Below are 8,844 nucleotides of genomic sequence, written 5' to 3' on the forward strand. Positions count from 1 at the left end.
TCTCTCTCTCTCTTAAGTAGATAATACTTAACAGAAGTCATCGGAAACAATGGACCCGCCTGTTTAATTAATGTGGGCTCCTATTTGTTTAATATTAACTAGGAATGATAATATGTGCAGAAGAGCTAAAGGCAATTTGGAGTTCCAAAATATTTTTTTTAAAGAAGCATGTTCCTTGTGTTTGTTTTAATGCTTTTTTATCTTTCATTTGGGATCTGACAAAAAGAGGGGGAGGTTAAAAATGAGGAGAAAGAGAAAATGCCATCAGTAGGAGCTGTAATTGCATTCCTTAATTATTGTCAAATTACTGGGGAAAATATGTGGGGTTTTTTTTAAAAAAAAAAACAGCCATTGCAATTATATGGGTTTTATTTTCTAAACTGCTTTTTTCCCCAAGTCATGTTTTCTTGACATGTTTCTGTCCAAAATAGGAAATCTGTATCTATCTATCTATCTATCTATCTATCTATCTATCTATCTATCTATCTATCTATCTATCTATCTATCCATCCATCCATCCATCCATCCATCCATCTATCCAGCCATCTAGCTATCTAGCTATGTGGCTATTGGGATGCATTTAGGTTATATTCATACACACAAACACATGCACGCACATTTTATTTATACATACAACGGCAGGTGGATCTCTCTCTGTCTTCTCAGTTGGGAAACAAACCTATTAAAATATGCAAATGAGAGTTTTTTCCTCCGGAGGTTTTTTTTTAGGGGCCATGTTTTTAAATTGATTTTTTTGGTAGCAGAGAACTGCTGCTGGATTAAAATATGTCTCCTGCTCGTTTAATGAAATGGCAATCCAGCAATTAATTCTGGAATTAGAATAGTTAAACTACTCTACAAATATTATTCAAAGCAGGTAAATGTTTACATACTCTTACAATGGGGGGGTGGGATGTCTGCACATTCATACACACAGTTGAAAAATGGGAAAACTGCAAGCACACGGAATAATAATCCCTATCCAGCTTTTATTTAAACCACACACAGACGCACACACTCCTGCCCTGTCCTGTTCTTGCATTCACACCTCCATCCTTCAGCTATCTGTTCAATGAAGTTCTGCTCAGAGACTGCAAAAGTTAATAAAATCCATTGCTTCTGTCCTTTTGCATGGTCTAACGAATTATTTTATTCACGGACCAAAAAAAAATAAGCCAAAAAGTTATTAGACGACAGGAGAAATTAACAACATTCCTCTTCTTCCTCACCCCCTTTAAAAAAAAAGGTTGGTCTGATCACACTGCAATATTCCTAGGAAGAAAGTTCCCTGCCCATTAAGTACCAGTTGCTTGAATTAGAGTTACCAGGGCTTAGATGAACTGGGGAATCTGTGGTTTATTTTAACCTAACAAATGCATCTTCCATCCAGTAAAAAAATCAAGTTGCAAGGAGAAACAAAGCAGTTTCAAAATGCAGAAGGGAAGGTTTCTTTCTTTCTTTTTAAGGAATCTGATATCTAGTATCCTGCTGGTTCCAAACTCCAAAAGTTTGTTTGTTTGTTTGTTTTTCCGAAGAAAGAGAGAAGTAAAGAGACTTGGCTCTTAAAACACTTCTCAGCTAACCTGCCCACTCTGAGGAGAGGTTTGCCTCTAATTGTACCTTCTGTTTTGTCCCCTTCTACAATGGGTGAATAATGGAGAGGACAAACCTGTATGGTCTGGGCACCCCTTGTTTCATCTTTAAGCTGGAAAAAAACCCACCCCATTTTGAGCATTTCAAGCTGCAGGGAGAAGACCCTTCTTTGGCCCCACCTCCCACTCCATTTCCTAAACTGAAATGAAAACACAAGTGAGGAAGAAACCTCTTAGATAATTGGGGGTTTACTAAGTGGATGGGTGCTTGTTTTTTTAAGTGTCTCTCATTTGATTTTCTGGGAGCTTTCTCTTTCTTTCTTTCTTTCCTTCCTCTTTTCTTTCTTTATCTTTTTATCTTTCTTTTTCTTTTTTCTCTTTCTGTCTCTTTCTATTTCTTTCTGTCTGTCTGTCTGTCTCTTTCACTTTCTTTCTTTCTTTCTTTTTCTTCCTTTCTTTCTGTCTCTTTTTCTTTCTTTCTTTCTTTCTTTCTATCTTTCTTTCTATCTTTCTTTCTTTCTTTCTTTCTTTTTTCAAGGCGTTTCTTGGCAAATCCAAAAACATTCCAAAAGTGTCACTTTTGTTTCACTTTATCTATTTCACTCTTCCTTTTGGTAAGGGTGGGGGGAAGCCTGGTGGAGTGAGTTGGAAAAGAAGAATTCACCCCGAATCGCATCGGAGATCAGAAGGGAGGGGAGGGAGGCGGAAAAGTTCACTCCAACAAGATGTTCAAACGTTGCTTCTCCCCCCCCCCTCCCTCTCTCGGTCCTGCTGCTGCTTTTCTCCCTATATTGAAGAAGCGTCGGGACTGAAGAGAGCCTCGGTCGATGGCGGGTATCAAAGCTTCCCTAAAGAGTTTCACCACTTCGGATCAATGGACGCGGCTTGAGACAGTCGCTCAAAAGAGGCCTCCCTCTGCCTTCGCGCAAATGGAGCACAGGATCCCGGGACGGTGCAGAAATCGCTCACTCTCCCTCCCTCCCTCTCTCCCCCACCCACCCAGACACTTCCATGACCCCTGTGAAACGCGAGGGGAATGATTAATAACTACAAGGGCGGAAGCAGGAATTAAAGAGACGTTTGAACTACGTGTGGCAGTTTCCAACCTTGGATGCCGCGCAAGCTTCTCTCACCTTCCTCCGAAGAGAGAAAACAGGCGCTGGTAATCTCAGAGGATTGGGGGGGGGGTGGAATATCCACCCCTCCTTTCACACACACATCCCTCCATTCCCCCCTGTGGATTTTTATGTCTTCTCTTCCAAAGGGAAGAGAGAAGTGGATACACCTTCCCTCCAAAACCTCGGCCCGATAGTTCCAGGCTTAAGAGGACGCGCGTGTCCCCTTAAAACCGGCGCTCTAACCAAACGCAAGAAATCCCGAACTTTCCCCGCCTGCCTCCTTGCCGCCTTGCCTCTCGCTTCCCACCCCAGGAGCTGCTTAATCGCTCCGTCCGCATCGATTTGGCGAACTTATTTTCTCATCCCGCAAAAGACGCGTCTGAAAACAACATTCCTTCTTAGGATCGGTTTCTTTGGGTTTGAGGTTTTACGTTTTCAGAAGCACGAAGCGAAACGCGTTTTCCCCTTCCTTCTGTCGGAAAAAAGGGAAGGATCGTTAGAGGGATAACCTGCCAATGAGCGGGCGATAGGTAAATATTTAGCCTTCTGGGTAGCTACAAGCGCCTCCTCTGGAATCGATAGATCGCTGCCCAAGCGGAGGAAAACCGGCGGGGGGAGGCGAGGGGGGAGATTATATTGTTATCCAGAAGTGGCCAAGAGAAAGAACCCACAGGGGGGGGGGGGTGGACGGTGAGAGGAAGGGAGTAGCTTATAGCAGAGGAGTCAAACTTCTCCATCAATTTAGTCTCTCCCAGGAACTCGGGGCGCGGAAAATGCGCGGCGCGAGAAAAGCACGCGTGGAAAGGGAAAAAAATGTTCCTTGGGGCTGGAAGGTTACTACCATCGCTTTCTTCCCCCTACTCATCCCACTCCCCTATTTTTAAATTTGTCATTTGTATCTACACACACACACCTCATCCCGTGTCTCCATCTTCCCAATGCCGCCCTCTCCTTTCCACTCCGCTTTAACTTCCGACCTAAATTTGCAAGTTTCTTCTCCCGCCAGGAAACCTTTCCTGCGACTCAGAGGCAGCCGGATGAAGGTGGATTAATTTGCTCGAATAATTCATTCATATTCTCTCTCCCTCTCCCTTCCCTCCCCCTCTCTCTTTCAGCCCTTGTCCCAGTCAAACACCGCCGTCCATTCCCCATTAATCAGAGGTTTGGGGAAATAACGGCCCCCAACCGTAGGTTAGAATCCAGGTGGGGATTCTGCGCGTTTCACGAGAGCGTTTTGCCCAGGCAGTTAAAGCTAGAGAAAGCTTCCCGAGAAATCAAAAGAGCACTTCAACTTTAGACTTTAGAAGGGGCGGGGGTGCCACAAATGACCCCCACCCTCTTGGGGTCACGTAAGGTGGTTCTGTAGAAGAGGGGAAGAAAAGGAGGGGAGGGAGAAAGAGGGAGCTGACGGAGAAATCAAAAGAGCACCTCCACTTAAATTGAAGAGGTGGAGGGGATGCCAAAAATGACGCCCAATGGCTTGGTTGGATGGTAGGAAGGTTGTCTAGAAGAAAGGAAGGGAAGGAAAAGAGGGAGAAAGAGGGAGCAGGGAATCAGCATGGAGGAAGACTCCGCTCTTCCAGTGCTGTTGGTTTCCTGCCACATCCGTCCCACCGGGTAAAAGTCTGCAGCAAACACACACAATGTACTTAGGAAAGACACGCAAGAAAGCGATACGGGCCTTCTGTTGTGGGACCGCAGCAAAACCAGCTCCAGAGAAGCGCAGGGTCCCCGTTGGCTTAAGATTCCCTCTTCGTCCCCATCTTGACATCTGCTCCTCCGCCCATCACCCATTCCCACGCTCCCAATTAGCTGGAGGCATAAATAGTCGGGCAGGGAGATAAGACTGGACCAAAGTTGGTGTGATGGAGAGGCCCTTTCATACGCCCAACTGGCAGCCAACCACCGCGTTGGGTCAGAAAAGTGTTCGAAGGCATAGGGGGAGCTGGGCCCATAGTCGGTATTGGCCAACCTCGCTTTCCGTTTCTGAAAATAGTTTTTTTTCCCTCCCGCCATTGGGGGCTCTGGAGATCAAACAGGTTGTGTGAACGAGTCAGATTCGAACATTTGCGTGTTCATCTGTCCCCCTAGCCACGGAGCGAGGGGGATCCAGGGTAAAAGCAGGCAATTTTCGGGTTTGCTAGACTTCTAGATGGAGAGGTTTTTTTGTTTTTGTTTTTAAAGTTTTAAGAGTGTTGAAGAAAAGTTCCTGCCAGCAGATCCTTCGGAACTCAGAAAGGCTTACTCTGTGAAAGCACCTGGATCTTGCCCACCCAGCAGATGTTTCCACACCCTGGCATTTCTTCTCCCCCCCCCCCGCATCCTGATGTTTCTCCCCCTCCTCACCCGTGTGTTTCCTCCTTCCCCTCCCCCCACCCAGACTGGCAGACAGTAAGCGTCTAATCTGCCCTGCAGCTGTGTTGCCTCGCGATTCCTGTCATCCCCACCCAATTCGGAGACCGGGGTTTGCCGGGAGAGGAAAAGTTGGGAAAGGGCAGACATCTGGAGGGCGCCCGGTTGGGGAACGTTGCCAGGCGCAGTTCTCCCTCTCCCTCTCCCTCCCCCCCCCTCTCTCCATCTCTCCCTCTCTCTCTCTCTCTCCATCTCTCCCTCTCTCTTTCTCTCTCCCTCTCTCTTTCTCTTTCTCTCCCTCTCTCTCCATCTCTCCCTCTCTCTTTCTCTCTCCATCTCTCCTCTCTCTCCCTCTCTCTCTCTTTCTCCCTCTGTCTGCCTCTTTCTTGGTCTCTGTCTCTCTCTGTCTCTCTCCCTCCCTCTCTCCGGTGTAGGGATGAACGCGCGTTCTCCCAACTGACAGATGTGCGTCTGGAATAACAGAAGGACGCGAGCGTCTCTAAAACAAACATAAATAAACCTCGCTGTGGCTACGATTCCTGGATCCGCCCCATCATTCACACGGAGGAATAACTCTCGGGTGCAATTGGAGGCATCTCTCCTCCCCCGCCCCTTCCCCGCTCAGAAAGAGGTCATTTCGAAGCGCTCTACCACCGAGGAGGAAGAGGAAGGCCGAGAAAGAGCTTCACAAATGAATCGCCCAGAAAGGGGATTGGGGTGGACAAACCGCAGCAGCCCTCCCCAAATTTGCAACTCGGGGAGTCCCTTCCCGCTGCGACAGAGGCGCTCTGTTTTTCTCCGGACTGCGCGTCCGCAGCCCTTAGGTGCTATTTTTTTTTTAAAAAAAATATTCAGACACCTTTCTTGAAAGAGAAGGCAAACTTTGCCTCGGCTTGGTCCAGGTGAAATCGGCCTGGGGGTGTGGGGAGGCAGGAAGAGGCAACCCGACACCTTTCCTTCCGCCCCGCCCCCGCTGTTTTGTTGGGGGCTTCCCCCCCTCTCCCTCCCATCTACATCTCTTGGCCTAAGCACATTCTCTTTTAAGCCAGCTCTCCCCAATCGCCCCGCTCGGACCGTAGCAAACAATTTAATTAGAGGCCTTTTTTTTTCCTGGCCGGAGAAGAAAGCAGGGTGGGGGGAAGCCTTGGTGTTGGGGCAGGGTGAGCACCTCTACGCCCATTGAAAGGCGCTGATCCGAAAAGACAGAAGGGGGGGTGGCAGAAAAAGCGATTTGCTGGGGACCTTCTCCTCCCTTTCAACGCTATTCACCCCCATTCACACACACTTTCTTCGAGACAAAACCCGCTCCTTGGAAAAATGCGAAGGGAGACACCAACTAAGGAAAGGAGAGGGGGGGTGGAGAGAGAGGGGGGAAGGAGAGGATACTACTTCATATTCCTCCCAAATTCCTTGAGTTCAAAGGGTCCGTTTGGAGGGAGGGGGCGTCAAAATCCGACCCACCCTTTGTTCGGCTTGGTATGTCAAGGGAATTTATCTCCAAGGCCCCGCCAGCCAGCCAGCTAGCCAGCCAGCCAACCAGCTGAGTTGGTGGGCAGGCGAGGGCCTGCCAGGCTCCTTCCTCGCGTTTAGGGTTAATGTAACTCTCACCCCTGACCCCTTTTATCCCAACGCCTCCTAGGCTAACCTCCGAACTGCAGGCCAGCTTTGGAAAAGAGAAGGGGAGAGGGAGGGAAGGAGGGAGGGAGGGAGGAAAGAAAGAAAGAAAGAAAGAAAGAAAGAAAGAAAGAAAGAAGGAAGGAAGGAAGGAAGGAAGGAAGGAAGGAAGGGAAAGGAAAGGAAAGGAAAGGAAAGGAAAGGAAAGGAAAGGAAAGGAAAGGAAAGGAAAGGAAAGGAAAGGAAAGGAAAGGAAAGGAAAGGAAAGGAAAGGAAAGGAAAGAAAGGAAAATGAGAAGACATGTTTGAGATTGAAACCATTCCTAAATGATTTTTTTTTCTCCCACTAACACCCCTCCAGATAACTCCCTAGGTCTTTTTCGCCTTTGGCTCTATTTCTGCTAACAGAGAAGAGTCCACATGGATTCCTAGTGGTACGATTTAAAAGTATTAATCTTTCTAAAAGATGCAGGCTGAATTCTCAAGCTGCCTGCTTTCCTTCTTGCCACATTACTCACAGAGACAAACACAAACAAATCCCCCCCTCAAGGAAAACTCTGGAAGGGGGGAGGGAAGAAAGTGGCCCATGGGTGGGGGTGGCAGGGGAAGAGGGAAGCAGGGGTGTGTGGATTATTTGGTGGGCTTTGGGGAAGGGGGAAGAAAAGGGGCTCTAGGTTGAAGCCCTTTGCTTTCCCGGGCCATAAAACTATCCGAAGGCAAGGCGCTCTTTTAGGACATTTTTTTAAAAATCTTGTACAGCAGTTCCAAGATTGGGGAATTTTACAGGCCTATAAGGTGGACATTTGATGACCCACAAAAGAAAGACCCCAGCCCCTTTTCCCCTCCCTTCAAATACACCCGCGTGTTATCCCACCATCCAAAAGCCACCCATTTAGATGAACGTAATTAAGTGTGATTGTGTGTGTGTTTGTGTGTGTGTGTGTGTGTGTGTGTGTGTGTGCAATTATTGGGGCAAATCCATTTGTAAATTTCATTTGCCTTGTAAAGGCTCAATTAACGCTGGGGACGACGGCGGGATTTCGTGCTCTCCTTTTCAAGATCTGGGGTGGGAATACTGGAAAACGAATCTAACAAAATTAAGGTGGGAACCTTTTGCCATTGGGACAATTTGTTTTCACCAACTACTGTGACTGATTACCCCAGCTCTCTCTCTCCCTCCCTATCTCCCCCCCCCCTCTCTCTTTCTCTCCCTCTCTGTCTTAAAATTATATTTTCAAGCAATCATTTTTCTTCAAAAGGGGGAAACGTCAGAAAAACTGTACTCGTTGGAAATCTTAGCCGCGAACCAACAAAAATCTGGCCCATCACTTCTCTTCCCTTTCCCACCCACCCGGCCGTTCCGAAGGCAGCAGGAGAAGCGAGTGGGTTTCCCACCTAACATTTGCCCCCTCTCCCTTCCCTGCTTCGGGCACCAACGCCATGCTTGCAAAGGGGAAGGGGAGCTGTTAGTCTGGTTTGCTTTCAGCCCAAGGAACCGAGGGAGGCAAATGTTGGGGGGGTGGGTGGGTTTTCAATTTGGACGATCTGGAAGGGAGCGGGCTCCTGCAGCGAGGAGAAAACGGAGGCCCCGCCGAACCCGCTCCCCCAAAGCCGGGGTTGCCTGCATTCCTAGGACAAGTTAAGCTTGGCCGGTTCTTGCCTTCACTTAAAGCTTTTCGGGGGGGGGGGAGTCCATCCGAACCGGGAGAGCAGTAACCCGGGGGGGGGCTTGTTGTGTGAATGCAGCCAAAGAGGAAGGACTAGGGGAGGAAAGGAAGCAAAAAAAAAAAAAAAAAGATCTAGAATTTGAAGCTTCGGACTCACCCCCCCCCCCAGCTGCAATTTAGGTCTTGATTGTGGTTTGTTGTTACTGCCCCCCCCCCCACCTACTCTCGTTTTCACCCAAACGCAGAAGCATTTAAAAAAAACGTTAAGATCTGTTTTTCCATCTTTCTACAAGACACGTTTAATTTGGAAGCCCCTTTCTCTCTCGCCCCCCCCCCCTTTCCCCTTTCTCTTTTCCCATTAGGGGAGGGCGGTGTGCCTGCGTTTGTGTGTGTTCCCAGCCCCAAACAAGGTGTAACCAGACGTTCTTCCTTCTAAGGAGTGTGAACAGCGACAGATCTTTAAACATTTGGGTGGGGCTCTTTCCTCCCCTCTCTCTCCCC

At 48.1% G+C, this 8,844-nt stretch overlaps 1 long non-coding RNA gene across 1 annotated transcript in view; it reads right to left on the reverse strand.

Moving 5' to 3' along the window:
- The window catches only part of LOC148048481 (uncharacterized), a 49,878-nt gene that overhangs the window by 39,331 nt on the left and 1,703 nt on the right, over positions 1–8,844 (reverse strand). The gene's annotated exons all lie outside the window — the stretch shown is intronic.

Source organism: Thamnophis sirtalis, unplaced genomic scaffold (genome assembly GCF_051295495.1).
Source record: "Thamnophis sirtalis isolate CommonGarterSnake01/CBP01778 unplaced genomic scaffold, rThaSir2_p1.2 scaffold_2, whole genome shotgun sequence".
Classification (NCBI taxonomy): Eukaryota; Metazoa; Chordata; class Lepidosauria; order Squamata; family Natricidae; genus Thamnophis; species Thamnophis sirtalis.